General features: G+C 39.9%; 1 protein-coding gene across 2 annotated transcripts in view; it reads left to right on the forward strand.

Moving 5' to 3' along the window:
- Positions 1-8,137: 8,137 nt before the first annotated feature.
- Positions 8,138-18,469, forward strand: part of gzl (godzilla E3 ubiquitin protein ligase) — a 111,707-nt gene continuing 101,375 nt past the window's right edge. For both annotated transcript variants that reach the window (XM_067759384.1, XM_067759385.1), the window contains exon 1: positions 8,138-8,834. The gene's annotated coding sequence lies outside the window, so the exon portion shown is untranslated. The remainder of the gene's footprint in view (positions 8,835-18,469) is intronic.

The following is an 18,469-nucleotide window of genomic DNA, read 5'->3' on the forward strand; positions in this document are numbered from 1 at the left end:
AAAAATGTGATAATTGGGCGTAATTATGCAGACCTTTTTTCTCCTTATCAGGAACGTAGAGCTATTTGAAACATACTTAGCACTGTTTTTGTTTTGCGAGATTGTGTGTTCAACTTCACAGATATGGAAGAGTCTAAATGTGTCACTTTAAACAATTTATTTTGTATGAAATTGGAGTCGCAAAAAATCAGAAACAAATCAGCAAAGATCCCGCATTCCGGAATTGTTGTCTCATATTTCCCTATCAGTGTTCGGAGTATTTAAAACTGTTACCTGAGTAAACGACTACGGCGGAGTAAAAATAAAATTTTCGGAGTATATTTTTTTCCTTTTTGAAAACGGGCGAACAACTAACATCAAATTGATATGGTGGCTTGGCAATCCCTTCGATTGTGTTTTGGTCATGAAAAGTTTCTCAGCAAAGAAGGCATCTGCCTTATCAGATGTACATGGAGTCGGCCTAAAATGTGTAGGATTACCAAATAATGCTCCCATTAGCACACACCATTCTGGAAGAAAAGTGGGCTCTATCTCCCCGAATATATATCGCGAAAAATATTATTATTATTTTTGGTTTATCATACAGAAGGTTTCAAGACCTGGGAAGATTTCTGTAGGAATGATAATGGCGACCTGGTAACTGACGTACAGAGTGTGGGGGAAGACGAACCCGATACCCCGATTGCCGATGATGAAAATCACGCTCCGGCATCCAACTTTGGCGATATGGGAATGGCAATAATACGGCTAAAAAATCACAAGGTGCCAAGTAATGATGGGATACCGTCGGGCTGTTCAAACATGGAGGCGAAGAGCTGGTAAAAGATAAAGAAGCAAAAAAAGTGGGTCTTGCGGTAAATGTGGACAAGACGAAGTACTTGCTGTCATCGTCGCCTTTGTAGCCACGTCACTGTTGATGGATTCAAAATTGGAGACTGAAGGATTTCGTCTATTTGGGAAGCAGCATTAAAAGCAAAAACAATGTCGGCCTAGAAATCAAACGGAGAATAACTCTTGCCCACAAGTGCTTCTTTAAGCAATTGAAAAGTAAAGTCCTGTCTCGACACGAACAAAATTCTCGCTCTATGAGTCACTCATCATAACTGCTTATGTATGGCTCGGAATGATGGAAGGTGTCGAGAGATGATGAGATGGCTCTTGGAGTATTCGAGAGAAAAGTTCTCCGGAGGATTTATAGTCCTATCCGTGATGTCGACGGCGAGTATCGAAGGAGGTATAATGATGAGCTATATGAGCTTTTCGCAGATATGACGATATTGCAGCCAATAAAAACAGAAAGCTTCGCTAACTAGATCATGTTATGCGGATGAACGAATACGCTCCGGCAGTTTGTAAACATAGGAAAGAGAAGACCTTCACTGAGTTTGGAAAGACAGTTGGAGGAAGCTTTGACCTCTCTTGGCGCTCCCAATTGGCGACTGTTATCGCAAAACAGGGTTAGCTGACCTCACTGACTCAACGTACTTCATTTTTATATAAAACTTCAAGAAGACCAGTATGTTGAATTTAGGCGGGATTTACAGATCGCGTCCGGACACATTTTTGCTTGCATTTTACTCCTTCTATTCTGATTCCATACGAAAAATGTGAACAAACATGTCTTAAGACACGAACAATCATTTCGTCCAATCGTCACTTGTGAACAATCAGCTTTTCATACGTACATATGCATTGAAAACTTCAACCAAAAGATATTAGGTAGTAATACTATTTAGTTTTCAACTCGACCCAAATAAACCTTTCAAGATAAAAAATGTAGTAGGAGGTAAGAGCGGAGCAAGATACTCCGATTGGTATAAAGTCTGAACACTGCGTCAGCAATAAAACATGTTGTCAAAAGCGTGACGTCACGCCGAGAAATTTATTTCTTTCTTAAAACTTTTTCAACAGTTCTTATGTTCCTGTAAATAAAAATAATATACGAATATTGGCCGAAATTGTTTATCCTTGTAAGGAACTCCAGAACTATTAAAAAGCTACTCAGAACACCAATTTAGTTAAAATCTAAATTTTTCGGCAGAAAAAATGCGATAATTAGGCGTAATTATGCAGACATTTTTTCTCCTTATCAGGAACTTAAAGAGCTATTTGAAACATACTTGGAATTGTTTTTGTTTTGCGAGATTGTGTGTTCAACTTCACAGATATGGAAGAGTCTAAATGCGTCACTTTAAACAATTTTTACAGATTGCATCTGTAAATTATTCAAATTATTTTGTATGAAATTGGAGTCCCAAAAAATCATAAACAAATCAGCAAAGATCCCGCATTCCGGAATTGTTGTATTGTAATCGAATTTGAAAAAAATAGTTTGATGACGTAGCGCTTTTGAAGTTTCTCGATTTATTACATTTCTCTCATATTTCGCTACCAGTGTTCGGAGTATTTAAAACTGTTACCTGAGTAAACGACTACGGCGGAGTAAAAATAAAATTTTCGGAGTATATTTTTTTCCTTTTTGAAAACGGGCGAACAACTAACATCAAATTGATTTGGTGGCGCAATCCCTTCGATTGTGTTTTCGTCATGAAAAGTTTCTCAGCAAAAAAGTTATCTGCCTTTCAGATGCACATGGAGTCGGCCTAAAACGTGTAGGATTACCAAATAATGCTCCCATTAGCACACAACTTTCTGGAAGAAAAGTGGGCTCTATCTCCCCGAATATATATCGCGAAAAATATTATTATTATTTTTGGTTTATCATACAGAAGGTTTCAAGACCTGGGAAGATTTCTGTAGGAATGATAATGGCGACTTGATAACTGGCGTACAGAGTGTGGGGGAAGACGAACCCGATACCCCGATTGCCGATGATGAAAATCACGCTCCGGCATCCAACTTTGGCGATGTGGGAATGGCAATATTACGGCTAAAAAATCACAAGGTGCCAAGTAATGATGGGATACCCGTCGGGCTGTTCAAACATGGAGGCGAAGAGCTGGTAAAAGATAAAGAAGCAAAAAAAGTGGGTCTTGCGGTAAATGTGGACAAGACGAAGTACTTGCTGTCATCGTGGCCTTTGTAGCCACGTCAATGTTGACGGATTCAAAATTGGAGACTGTGAAGGATTTCGTCTATTTGGTAAGCAGCATTAAAAGCAAAAACAATGTCGGCCTAGAAATCAAGCGGAGAATAAATCTTGCCAACAAGTGCTTCTTTAAGCAATTGAAAAGTAAAGTCCTGTCTCGACACGAACAAAATTCTCGCTCTATAAGTCACTCATCATAACTGTCCTGATGTATGGCTCGGAATGATGGAAGGTGTCGAGAGATGATGAGATGGCTCTTGGAGTATTCGAGAGAAAAGTTCTCCGGAGGATTTATAGTCCTATCCGTGATGTCGACGGCGAGTATCGAAGGAGGTATAATGATGAGCTATATGAGCTTTTCGCAGATATGACGATAGTGCAGCCAATAAAAACAGAAAGCTTCGCTAGCTAGGTCATGTTATGCGGATGAACGAATACGCTCCGGCAGTTTGTAAACATAGGAAAGAGAAGACCTTCACTGAGTTTGGAAAGACAGTTGGAGGAAGCTTTGACCTCGCTTGGTGCTCCCAATTGGCGACTGTTATCGCAAAACAGGGTTAGCTGACCTCACTGACTCAACGTATTTCATTTTTATATAAAACTTCAAGAAAACCAGTATGTTGAATTTAGGCAGGATTTACAGATCACGTCCGGACACATTTTTTGCTTGCATTTTACTCCTTCTATTCTGATTCCATACGAAAAATGTGAACAAACTTGTCTTAAGATACGAACAATCATTTCGTCCAATCGTCACTTGTGAACAATCAGCTTTTCATACGTACATATGCATTGAAATCTTCAACCAAAAGATATTAGGTAGTAATACTATTTAGTTTTCAACTCGACCCAAATAAACCTTTAAGATAAAAAATGTGGTAGGAGGTAAGAGCGGAGCAAAATACTCTGATTGGTATAAAGTCTGAACACTGCGTCAGCAATAAAACATATAGTCAAAGCGTGACGTCACGCCGAGAAATTTATTTCCCAGCCAACTATTATTTTTTTGCTCTCTTATTTTTTAATGCGGGATCTGTATATTGGTTCATGCCAAAAAATGGAACAAACCGCCTGAAAAGTTGTTGTACACTTTTAGCTTCTTTTTAGCCTTAAAAAATCGATATGTAGCCTTTCTTAGCGTATTTTTTTTCTCCATCTAGTCTTTTTTCTGAAAAAGTTCTGGCAACACATTTTCGCACTTTACATTGTTTTAGGCCCGGGTTTCAGTAGTTGGTTAAGCTTAGCTTAAATTAAGTTTGCTTAAACTCTAGATATATATTTCGCTGTAGTATGTTTTCCATGTTTCCAAATTATCGAAATAATAAAATAACCAATGTTGCCGCACCTACAAAAAAGCATACCCCAAAGGCGGCTTTAAACTGTGACTAAAAAACTGCTCAGTAGTTTAACTGGAGTTTCAATTTGACTAGAGTTTAAGCAAACTTAGGTTAAGCTTAGCTTAAACAACTACTGAAAAACCCGGCCTAACACATACGGCTAAAGGCCAAGCAGCGCCATCTATTTCTGAAAAAAGTAGGTTTATTAAAGGCAGCGTGGCCAAACTAAAGATAAGAAATTAACAAATTATCTGGCTCACAAACTGAACCAGACTTCTGTCTGAATTTATTTGGCTCAAATCATTGTTATTGCATTTACATGCAAAATTATTTATCTGGCTCAGGATCTTTGCGACGGGATGATGGCTATTATGACATCAAGCAGGATAGTGTGTCCCCGTTAAGGACCATGTAGCAGAGTGAGAGGATAAGGGACGGTTCTTCCTTCCCCTCTATTGCGACCACCGGTATGTTCACGTGGCTGAAGTTAGATAGCATACAGGGTTAAAGGTGTTTCCTTACCATGTGGTAGCTTTTGGTATTAGTGATTCGTTCATTACTATTATTTTTTTTTTTATCGAATTATTAGTTTTCGATATGATTCGTTATGTTCACGTTTTCCAACTGTATTTCGGAAAAGGAAAAATTTCTTTCAGAAAAAGCAATTGTATTTCAGAAAAGCTCAAACGAATGTCAAAAAAGTTTAAATATATATCAGAAAACCACAAATGTATTTCAGATACATATATCAATAATATTTCAGAAACCCTCAACTTTGTTTCAGAAAAGCTCATGTGTACTTCGGAAAAAGTCAACTGTATTTCAGATTTTCCAAATCTATCCCAGAAAACCGCAAATGTATTTCAGAAAGCCCCAAATATATTTCAGAAAATGTAAAAAGTATTTCAATATTCCCTTTAATTTTAATAAAAATTATCCACTTTTTCACAGCACAACAATTAATATTTTGCTTGAGTTTACTGAAATTTGAGTTTTCTACACAAATGTTACTTCCCTAAAAAACCTGTTTGTTATCTGAAAAATATTTTAAATTTTCAGAGATACATTTCAGCTTTTCTGAAATACATTTGGCTTTTTTTGAAATACTTTTTTATCTTCTAAAAACATTTGCTATTTTCTCATATATATTTGATGTTTCTGAAATAGTTTTGTAAAACCTACAATACCTTTGGCTTTTCTGAAATATATTTGACTTTTTCTAAAATAAAATTAAGGTATTCTGAAAAACAAATGGAATATCTGAAATACAGTTTCCTTTTTCTGATATACATTTGCACTTTTCTGATATTCATTTGAACTTTTATGAAAACAGTTGGAAAAGGAGTAGATTTCGGTACAAACGATTCATTCATTACTATTTTTTCGAATTACTAGTTTTGGGTGTGAATGATTCACTCATTGCTATTTTCTCGAACACGTACCTTTTGTGTGAATGATTTCTTTGTGATTGATTTGCAATGCAAATAATTCATCAGTTATTACTTTTTGTTAAACTGAATAGCTTGAAAAGTAATAGGGCCATTACTTATTATGCAAAATGAAGTGAGGGCACTGTTTTGAAAACAATTCAAAAACTTTTCTTGAGTAGTAGAGATGTCGATGAACGCCGCCGCCGAATGCCAAAAATATCGGCGGCGTTGTCCGGCGCGTTGCTATATTTTCTACTCGTTTACCGCTGTTTAGACCATTTATTGTTCATGTCGAAAATTGGTCGGATATGGTCGAAAGTGGTATCAACGGATGCGTATCACTGCGTGTTTTTTTACACGCGTATACGCTTCGTTTGCGCGTGAAAAAAACGCCTTTTCTCGCTTAGATAATGCTTAGGAGACCCATCTAGCGACAGTGGTTAAATAACTCCAGCTACAGTACAGGGTGTACAGAAAAGCGGATACACAACCCTCTGATGGCCATAGGGTATAACATATAGCTGAATGAGTTGTGATAGATATGGGACGCGCATAGAATACATGGAATTAGCGCAGAGGGTGAAACATGGAAACATATTTCAGTTACATCTCAGTATAATGCGTATTGAAATTTAGTAGTACTAATTTTATGCGTAGCATTTTCAAACGTGTATTTAAAGTTTGTCGGTTAGCAGTCCATATAACGTTTAAGCGTATAGACGTTTACGTGTAAAAAAAAACACGGCTATTGTTTACACTTTTTTCGTTAACTTGCAGTAACTCTTCCACAGTTTTTTCCATTCCTGTGTCTATGTGATTTATTTTCTTTTTCTTTTCTTGAAAACATACCTTTCGTAAGTGCCCTCGTTTCTTAAGCGGGAGTCATTGGTGCTGTATGTCGTATCGCTGTAGTCGTATCCCTAACGTAATCAGCTGTTTATCGTTACGACGGTAACCAAAAACCAATTGGTTGGCTACGATACGGTTACGACCTTAGCGGCACCAATAATCGACTGCATTGATTCTCATAAGGTTGGTCGAATCAGCTGTTATAAGGTTACCGATATGGTTACCGATAAAGCACCAATGTCTGCAGCTTAAGCGTAAACGTATAAAGACGTGAAAAAAACACAGCTATAGACACATATTTCAGTTGCATCTGAGTATAATGCGTATTGAGATTTAGGAGTACTAATTTTCTCAGCAGCAATTTCAGAAGAGTAGATAAAGTTTAACGCTTAACAGTCCATATAAAGTTTAAGGGTGAAGCGGGAGTCATTGGTGCCGTATGTCGTATCGCTGTAGTCGTATCCCTAACGTAATCAGCTGTTTATCGTTACGACGGTAAACCAAAAACCAATTGGTAGGCTACGATACGGTTACGACCTTAGCGACACCAATAAAATTAGGGTTTTTTTTTATTACGCGAGCTCGAAAAAAACGCTCCAAACGTTTCCAATAAGGTTGGTCTAATCAGCTGTTATAAGGTTAGCGATACGGTTACCGATAAAGCACTAAAGCTGGAGTCATTGGTGCCGTATGTCGTATCGCTGTATCCGTATCCCTAACGTAATCAGCTGTTTATCGTTACGACGGTAAACCAAAACCCAATTGGTTGGCTACGATACGGTTACGACCTTAGCGGCACCAATAATCGACTGCATTGATTCTCATAAGGTTGGTCGAATCAGCTGTTATAAGGTTACCGATATGGTTACCGATAAAGCACCAATGTCTGCAGCTTAAGCGTAAACGTATAAAGACGTGAAAAAAACACAGCTATAGACACATATTTCAGTTGCATCTGAGTATAATGCGTATTGAGATTTAGGAGTACTAATTTTCTCAGCAGCAATTTCAGAAGAGTAGATAAAGTTTAACGCTTAACAGTCCATATAAAGTTTAAGGGTGAAGCGGGAGTCATTGGTGCCGTATGTCGTATCGCTGTAGTCGTATCCCTAACGTAATCAGCTGTTTATCGTTACGACGGTAAACCAAAAACCAATTGGTAGGCTACGATACGGTTACGACCTTAGCGACACCAATAAAATTAGGGTTTTTTTTTATTACGCGAGCTCGAAAAAAACGCTCCAAACGTTTCCAATAAGGTTGGTCGAATCAGCTGTTAAAAGGTTACCGATACTGTTACCGATAAAGCACCAATGTCTCCAGCTTAATGTCTGCAGCTTAAACGTATATAGATGTTAAAAGAAAAACAGCTATTAACGCACCTATATAAAAAGCTTCTTTCTGACGCGACCATTACTGTGAAGAATGGCAAGAAGGAGCATAACATTCTGAACATTGTGAATTCACAATGGTTCTGAATTTTCGTACTAGTTGGTGAATTATTGCAACAAAATAAATTTCTTCATTTAAATTAATCCAAAGCATTTGAATTTTGCTAAAATGCGATTTATAATTTGCCAAAGCTACGCTGAAAAGGCAATGGGGATAATAAATTTGTGGCAATAAATTAAAAAAGAAAAAGATTTCATGTGAAACAAACAGGCCGACGAATTTTATTAACACTTTGGCACGCTCGTCGTGAATATACTTTTCCTATCGGTCGCGGCAGGACGCAAACACAAGATTACAGCAAAAACGACTTCGCCCAATGAAGCAAGAACGAAAATTACCAAAAACAAACAACGCAAAAAATACATAACAATTTAAAGAAAACGGAAATGAGGTGGTGTTTTTATAACATAATTGCGATGGGGATAAGGTGGTAAAAGCTGAAAAAATAGCTTAAGGCGTGTGTACAAATGATAACCGAAGGAAATACAAAAAAATTTAATAAAGTGTACAAGCCCGCCGAGAACAATGAGCCAGCTGTGAAAAAAATACGGGATAAGCCAAAAAGAAATGTGGCTAGTCGATACTGAAGGTGGCCATAAAGCATAATACGAAAAAGTTAAGATACTGGCAGCCATAGACGAAAACGATATACGTAATTAAAAAGGCAGCAAGAAATTAAAAAAATACCGTGGAAGAAGACCGAATCCTTTTTGTTTTGTAAGTTATAGTTGATTGTAGTTTTTGACACAAATGAACAAGTCATGGAATGCGTCAATGTTGAGATAATGAAAGTATCTGCGTATGTTAATGAACTTGCATACACTATTATGCTTACAAAATTGACGTATGAAAATTGTAATTGAGTCCCACTTCGTAGATATAGTAAAGGCACAATGTGTGCACCCACAGTTCCCAAAAAAAGCCAATGTCGTTAAACACTTTCATACAATCATAATTAAAAGTTCCTTTATAATAGTATAATACACTTCTTTTTTCCGAATACCACCGTGCCAATAAACTAACAAATGTAAAAGGAAATTGATGTAGGTAGTTAGGTAGTAGTGCAGTTTACGGTACCCACCCTAAAGTTGGGCCAGATTTTCGAGTGAGGTATCAAAAGACGCGTATTAATCTCGAGAACAATAATCCGAAGGCGGAAAAGAAAGATTGTATCTCTGTCCGGAGATATTTGCAGTTGAAGTTGGCGATTTTAATTTGGTTGTTGTTGTGTTTATACCCACAAAAAAAATTGTGCATCACCGTGGCGGTAGCCACGGTTATACCACACACCCGGACTTGGCATGGCGTAGCCCAGGGTTATTTTTTATAAGCGCGGCCGAAGGCCGCCAACGCAGAAAGGTGTTCTGCGCAAAAATACTATGGATCCCACCCCCGGTTTCGGAAGGACCCGGGGTTTTTCGTTAATATCTTTTGAACGGGTAAAAAAAGTTAACTTCCGCTTTCGGATTCTTGATCTAGATGTGAATACGCGTCTTCTGATACCTCACTCGAAAATTTTGGCCCAAATTTCGGTGGGTACCGTAAACTGCACTATTACCGGTAGTTACTCTACAGATTTTGCTATCTCTAACCTTACTGTTAAGTTCAAGGCTTAATTCCGATGACCTTGTGGAAGTTTAGGCACTTTTCATATGTACATATATTTGTAAATATGTATCTACGTTAATTTGGGTAATAGCTTAAAACAAAGGTAGTACGCTAATATTCCTGAAGAGGCCCTGGGAAAATTAGGCTGATTCAGAAGTAGCGTAGGACTGCTGCTTGTGCTTGCAGCAAAAGCAAGCCAAACTGAGGCACCCCTGGGAATCAGTGGGCTTAGATTATAACTGGTAAGGCATGCCAGGCCAAAGGGGCAAATACAATTCATGTACCTGATGTTTCGGAGTGATTTGACCTTAGTAAGAAGAACAAATGGGCTTATTTAATAATGCAAAATCAAAACCGAAACTAAGACGTTTTGCTCAATTATTACAGTATAAGTTAACTTTAATACCACACAAATTTAGATTTTTGGCTGTTTGTAAAATTCTTGTTTTAAATTTCTGACGACGTTATTACCTCGAATATTTCAAATAGGTTTATGTACAAATGCATTAACCCGTTCATGTTTTGCTTATCATATGCATGCCTTTATGAAACGTTATTTGCTACCCGCTAAAATGCTTTGTTTGACAATTTAGGAATTTATTTGCGCTTATAATTCAGTCGGGTTTCAAGTGACAAAAACATTTCACTTAACTGCGAACAAAAAATTAAGATGCATTTTTTTATTTATATTTAAGTATTTATTTATCGAATATACATACGTACAAAAGTTGCTAATTTTATGGTAATGATTTCGTTAACACGCAGAGAGCTTCAAGTTCTTTTATTGATCTTTTCCTTTATCCTGATCAAGCAACACGAAACCAAATTTTTTAGCCGCATAACTCTCTTCGAACGTTTAGCCTATTAAGGATATGGGAATACCTTTTCTGAAAATAAAACCATGTTCCGAAATAACCACTTCTGGCGCAAATTTCTAACACCAAGTAAATTTACATCGCTTTTTGGCCTTGCGATTCTATCGGAGTGGGGCCGCACTCTTCCTTGCTTCCATAGGCGGGTTCCCATAAGAATACTTTTTTTTAGCTGGCTAGCGTAGCCACTGTATTTCAATAAGTTGGACTATGTCGATGTGTGCATAAAGCTCGCCTCAGCAGATGTTGTCATTGTCCTTGCTTTTGTACCGTATATCAGTATGGGCAGAATAAGTGACTTGTAGGACATGATTTTCGTTTTCCGAGAGAGGAGTTTACTTTTCAATAGCCTACCTAGTCCAAAGAGCATTTATTGGCAAGATTGACTGACACTTCGCTGGATTTCAATGCTAATGTATAAATGCTGTTTCCCAAATGAAGAGAGTTTTTCTATTTCGAAATTATGTTTTGTTGTAGCGATAAGGACACTCCCGAAGGCCCTGGTAGTGTTATCGATGTTGATGATCCTCTGCCGGATGCAGATCCGGAAACAACCACTATTATGGTACTAGCCCGACCATCTCGAGAACGATTTGGTATGATGACATGAAACCTTCTATGCCATACCCGCCTACCCACCTCCTAGATCCATGAGGAACTTGGGGTCGGCAGAGCCTCGGCTGTTAAAGTAACAGGATTTGCCACGGGTAGATGGATAGATAGATGTTGCGAGGTTAAGCACTGCGACCTATTGGTCTATTGTGCCCTCATTCTCTTTACAACACTTCATCCAAGCCGAGTTCTCTAAGAAAATGCAGAATGGTTGTCGGCTTCAGAGAGTGTATTTTCTATTTGTATATGTATTGTATGTGACTATTTTCTAATTTGATTGATCCTAAGCCTTCGTCTCGCGACTGCATCACATTCCTTCAGGATGTGTTCTGCAGACTAATCTTCGGCATCACAGAATCGACAGAGGCTACTAGCCGATATGCTCAATTTATGCATATGGCTCTTTAGCCTACAGTGACCTGTGAGTATACCTGTTAAAATCCTAAGGCTACTTCTTGGGAGATTAATCATAGCCTTAGATCGCTTTGAGTTGTACCCTCCTATTAGTGCCTTTGCCTACCGAAGTCCTGGACTTTCGCGCCAGTGTTCTCTGAAGCACGCCTCCTTTTGTAGAAATTCCTCCCTTATTGTATGTGACCCTAGTGGGACCATAGGCTCGGGACCTATTGGCTTTCCGGCCGCTGCCAACCTGGCAAGCTCGTCCGCTCGCTCGTTACCATATACTCCTGTGTGCAGGTACCCATGCTAGACGGATGGTGTTATTAACTCCTAGATTGTTTACCCTCTCTACGCAATCAAGGACTGTTAATGATTTAATCTCAACTGAAGATAATGCCTTGAGTGCAGCTTGACTGTCGCTGAGTATAGCGATTTTCTCGTTGGTATGTCCCCGTTGTAAATTTATCTCTGCACACCGGCTTATGGCGACAACTTCGGCTTGGATGATGCTCGGATATTTTCCGAGTGGTAGGGATGTTTTGGTTCGGTGGTCGAAGATCCCCGCTCCTATGCCCTCCGGTGTCTTCGAGCCATCGGTGTACCATATTATAGTATGTTCCTGGTGAAGCGCTTCAATCCTGGAGGTGTCCCACGTACATTTGTTCCCCGGCTCTATTTTGAAGCGCTTCTCAAACTTAATTATTTTCTTCGTATAATCTCTGGGAAGTTGGATAAGTGGAATCTGCTCCTGCAGCTTCGCCATGCTCCGTGACTGTATCACTTTGCCTCTTCCACATCCCTCTTTAGCTATGTTTACTAAAGTTCTCCTGGCTGCCTGCTCAATTGTTATATGTAGAGGCGTTAACTCAAGCAGCACCTCTTTGCTGCCGTCGGGCATGTTCGAATGGCTCCCGTAATGCAGACACACTAAGCGTTGAAGCTTAGTGTACATCCATCTTAGGATCTTTGGGCTGCATCCCGAGGATCTTCCTGCAATACGTCTGCACACCATAATTGCTCTTCCTTTGATATGGTATTGTCGACGTGTTTCTTCCATAAGAGCTTAGAGTCAAACGTAACTCCCAAGTATTTCACCTCAGTCGTGTACTCCATCTGTACACCATCCATTGTGATTTGCCTAATCCCTTACAGTTTTCTTTTCCTGGTGAAGGGCACAATGGATGTCTTCTTAGGGTTGATACTTAGCCCTACCGCAGTACACCATTCCTTCGTTAACCTCAATGCCCTTTGCATTATGTCGCAAAGGGTGCTATCAAATTTGCCCCTTACAATGATAACAATATCATCCGCGTACCCCTGACGTCGGATTCCGTCAGCTCATCAGCCAGATCATTACCCAGGGTTATATCCAGGACTTCCTCTCTAGACCTAGTGATGAAGATTGGTGAATTCCCAACGTTGTATATACTTAGGTAATTACTAATAATAAATTCAAGAACGGACTCACCCCTTGAATTGGTGTTTGTGCTGTTCCATACCTCGTGGTGCGCATTGGGGTCGCATCCCATGATTAACGGTAATTTTGCCCGTCTGCAATATTCCGTCAGTTTCTTCACACCCTCTGGAGGGACCTCGTGGTTATCTCCCGCAAAATAGGCCGCTGCGAAGACGATGTTCCTTGACTCTCCCTGTATTTCCATTCGCCAAGGGTAGGTGAGGTTGACTATTGGGTGGAAGAAGCTATATTTTGCGCTGGCAACCCCTTAAAATGGTTGCGCTACACAACCCCTTGAATCAATCTGGTATTTTAGTCGCCTCATACGACAGGCATACCTGCCACGGGTATATTCTAAGCCCCCTAAACCGCTGGTGGGAATGGCTTAGAAAAATCTTTGAGGGTTGCGCTTCTAAAGGTAGTCGGTTCTATGTACCGGAGCGACTCCGGATTTTTCCCGACCAAGCGCTGTAATTTCAGTGTAATCCCATTTAATTTGTTGTGTCCCTCCTACAAATTGTCATCCTCCCAGCAGCTCCTCGCAGCGTGACTGCGCCATACTCTCCTACTCCTGGAAGGTATCGAACCCAATCCGGGTCCGTCACCTGACCCCTGTCCGTAGAAATTGTTTTACTGCGTTTGCCGGAAAAGAATCTTTTTAGGCCGGTCATACTCCTGTCAGTGTGTCACGTGCAAGGGATGGTTGCATCGTACAGGTTGATCTGGGCAGATCCCAAAACCAGATGTCCTCGTAACTTTTACAAATCTTTTGTGGTTCCTTGCTGTTCAAGCCCAAGGGCGTCCCGTAGTCTGCACTTTAGCGCCGCCCACTACCTTCCAGCAGCTGTGCTGCTCCTCAAGCCACAACAAGTACCCGCTGCTGCTCGCGAGCTACGGCGCCACCAGCTTATATGGCCGCTCCCACTCATAACTACATTCTCCGTAGTAGAGTGGGTAGCAATGCCGAGCATCAGCCCCCGCCCGCCTTCTTCCCCCTTCTTTTGCGGCAGCAATCGTGCTGGTCAGGGAAACAGACTCTTAGTCCCTACCACCTTTTGTACCGTTTGCCAGCACAGAATATATATGTTTGCTCCTGCCTTGGGCGGTGCCACTTTCCTAGACGTTCTGGTCTCCGCGACGGAATCTCCCCGACGGGCTTTATTGCGCCATGTTGCCAGGCCGCAAACCCAAATACACCGGGTACCCGAATGCTTACCCAGGGACGTCCAGTCCCAAGGCCACAACAGCAATTGTATCCTAGCCTTTCGCAACCAAGGCGTAGTCACCCGTCACTTACACCTAGAATTCTGCAGTTAAATTGTAATGGATTAACTGGCAAGATCACGGAGATAGTCGATTTCATGAAGCGGCACAACATCCGCATTGCTGCGATTCAACAAACTAAACTCACAGCAAGATCTACTCTGCAGACCTGTTCTTGGTATAATGTCCACAGAAAAGATCGCGAGATCGGAAATGGAGGCGGTCTCGCGTTTATCATACACCACTCAGTGCAATATCATATATTTGATCCCCACATCGGCCGCAGGGACAGTGTCTTAGAACGTCAGGGCTTATCTGTGCGGTCAGGCGATGTAAACCTAGAAATCATCAACATCTACATCCCACCTGCCACCTATTGCCCCAGTGGATACCGCCCTAATATCTGAGTCCTACTCACTGGCGATAATAGCATTATCTTAGGCGATTTCAATGCCCATCACGATCTATGGCATTCAAACCTGCAGGCGGACAGCAGGGGTGAGATGTTGGCGGATCAAATAGAAGAAACGACGTTCTGCACAATAAACGGAGTGGGGGCGTCTCGTATGGTAGGACAGTTCGCCAGATATATCAATCGTGAGCGCAGGACTCGTAAACTGCGTCACCTGGCAGCCGATGGTAACATTGGCATCCGACCACCTGCCTATACTTATTTCGCTCGAGCGAACCGCCTACGTCATAGTCACCTAAAAACGCACTTTCATAAACTTTACAAAAGGAAAATGGGATGAGTACAAATCCTTTACAGACTTCCGCTTTTCTGCCCTCCCTATCCCGACTGAAGCTCGCCAATGGGAGCGTGCTTTCTGCAAGGTCATTGAATCCGCCTCGGCTCGCTTTATTCCCGTCGGCAGAATTCCCGAAATTCGGCCTCATTTTCCAGCGGAGGCCGCAAATTTAGCGAGAGAACGTGACCTTATAAGACAGCTCCACCCCGGGGACCCCCAAATAAGGGATATAAACCAACGCATCAGATTATGTGGATGAACACAAGCGGGCGAAATGGGAGGAGCATCTAAGTAGTTGTAACCTCTCTGCCGGTGTCGGTAAGCTTTGGTCCACCGTAAAGCCCCTATCGAATCCGTCTAGGCACAATGACAAAGTTTCCATTGCCTTTGGCGATAAAGTACTGTCGATTGCGAAAAAATGCCCGAGCGCTTTTTGCTAAAAAAATATATGATGCATTCTAAGGTTGACAAATTTAGACGGAGGGCCAATAGACACGCACATAAACATAAATTCAGCGCGTCCCCAATCACCATCACCGCAAAAGAGGTTGAGGATGCCATCGGTCAGTCTAAACCATCTAAAGCAGTGGGCCCAGACGGCATAGCCATGCCGATGCTTAAAAGGCTAAGAAAAGAGGGTTTCAAATATTTAGCACATGTCTTCAACCTGTCCCTTTCCACCTTTGTCATTCCCGCAAAATGGAAAATGGCCAAGGTGGTCCCGCTACTAAAGGCTGGGAAACCACCTAACATAGGAGAGTCATATCGCCCGATATCCCTCCTATCGCCAGTAGCCAAGACGCTTGAAGCCATTTTGCAGGCATCGGTGCAATTAAGAAACGCAACATCAAAACCAAGAAGAATTAAACAAGGGGTGCCACAGTGTGGTGTCCTATCCCCACTTTTGTTTAACTTCTACATATCAAAGCTACCTTCACCACCAGAGGGAGTCACTATCGTTTCCTACGCCGATGATTGCACAATAATGACCACACGCCCAGGCCCACAGATCGATGAGCTTTGCAACAAAATAAACGGCTACCTCCTTGATCTCTCCAGTTTTTTCACCTCGCGAAACCTGACATCACTGACTAAATCATCGGCGACCTTATTTTTATTTATTTATTTTTTTTTTTTTTTTTGCCACGTCAAAGGCACTACGCTACCGACTGTCTTACACCCCAAAATCTTGGGTGTGAAGTTCGATCAGGATCTACATTTTGGTGAGCATCCAGCCGCAATTGTATTGAAAATCCAGAGCCGTAATAAAATCCTCAAATCTCTTGCTTGCAGTACTTGGGAAAAGATAAACAAACCCTCATTACCACTTACAAAGCAATTGGCCAGCCGATTGCATGCTACGCGTCCCCGATATGGCCGCCAAGCCTAAAAGGTAGCAGACGTCGATGCTTATGAAAAATATTGCCGTAACAAAGGTCCTAACCGTAAATAGCAACTACTTGGTTTATACCTAAATGTAAGTAGCATCATAGCTAACAAAAATGAGGTTGAAATGCTCATATATAAAAAAACCCATTTATTGTGATGTGCTCAGAATCAAGAACAACAAGTGATATAGAAGATTCCGAATTGAAATTAATTAACTACACGATCGTAAGATGTGATTCACATAGCCGTCACACAGGCGGTGTGTTAATATATGTTCACGAAACAATTGAGTATAAAGTGATTTACAACAACAGCTTTGACCAAAATATGTGGTGTATAATTATTAAAATTAAAACAAATGGTACAAAATGGTGTATGGGACTTTTATATCATTCACCTAATAGTAATGACAGTGATTTTATAAATTACTTGTGTGAAAATGTTATACATAAGTTTGAACCAAGCGATAATAACTTACTTATGGAGGATTTCAATATATACATGAACAGGAACACTTCCATCCGAAATCAGTTAATTGACATTATGGCAAATGTATGTATGACTCAGGTAATGGATTTCAATACCCGTGTAACAGAAAATTCTCAAACAAGAATTGATTTACTTTCCTCAAATAGTGATAAAATTAACTGTATGAGGCTTGAAGAAAATAAAATCTCTGACCAGAAAACAATTGGGTTTATTTTAGAATCAGAGAAAGAGTACCAAATGCGTGTGACAAAAACTATAACTTCATGGGAGTGCTACAATGCTGAAAACCTTCTTCATATTTTTAGATACGATAACTTGAGTATATTAAACAATTTATCACTTGAAGATAAAATCAAAGCTTTAAATTATGTTATGGTTCAAGCAGTGAAAGTTCTAACGTTTGAAAAACAAATTGAAGTGAAACTAATGAATAAATGGTATGATCGCGAGTTAACTGATCTAAACAGACGCAAAAATGGTCTCTATAAAAGTAGTCAAATGAGTGGTGACTGGAGGCAGAACAAAAGCCTAAAAAGACACTACAAAAAACTAATTAAGATTAAGAAAAACAGGTACCTGGAAAGTAAAATCTTGGCTAATAGAAAAAACAATAAGCTTATGTGGAAATATTTAAAAGACACAGTTAATTTAAAAAAAGAGAAAACTCCGATAACAAAAATGGAAATAAATAACATAATATACAGCGATGAAAGAGACATAGCAAATAAACTAAATCAATTTTTCGTGAACAGTATACAAAATATTAATAACGAGATTGAAATAGTGGGAAATAACTTTAACCATGATTATAATGTACACACATACTTCGAGTTCACGGAAGTGACAGCTGATACTGTAGCAAAAGTTGTTAAACAGTTTAAACACAAGATAGGTGGCAAGAAACTTTTAACGGATGGTGTTGTAAAAGACTCAGTTGAATACACAGTGTACGTTTATGCTGATATAATTCAGGGATGCACCTTAACGTTAAGCTAATCGTTTATCAAAAAATTTCCACCGTTTCCGTTGAAACACTTCGAAATATTATCGATAAAGTAATTATCAAGATAAATTGTATCTCGTTTTTAACCGAAACGAAAAGCTTTCCTTAACGTTAAAAACGTTAACAAAACCGTGATACTTTATGTTTGAATTGTGCTGGCAATGCTATAGCCATGGTGAAGCCGTAAGGTGGTAACAACGAGCGGACATACACACACAAACTCCATGTAATTTGTTTGTGTAATTCGTTGGTGGTAATGTCAAAAATACTCTGAGAAATGTTCGTACTGTCAAAATTCATGAGAAAAGTTGCAATCAGCTCGGCTAATGCTTTCACCTTTAATGACTCCGCCATCAATCAGCTTTGCCAGCATAGTTTGAAATTAATAATCAACATAAACGATTTGATTTCGTTGGGATGTGGCAGAAAACGAAGCAAAATCATTTCGTTAATTTGACGTTTTTAACGTTAATAAACGAAACGAAATGACTTTGTTTCGTTTATTAACGTTA

Source organism: Eurosta solidaginis, chromosome 1 (assembly GCF_040869045.1).
Source record: "Eurosta solidaginis isolate ZX-2024a chromosome 1, ASM4086904v1, whole genome shotgun sequence".
Classification (NCBI taxonomy): domain Eukaryota; kingdom Metazoa; phylum Arthropoda; class Insecta; order Diptera; family Tephritidae; genus Eurosta; species Eurosta solidaginis.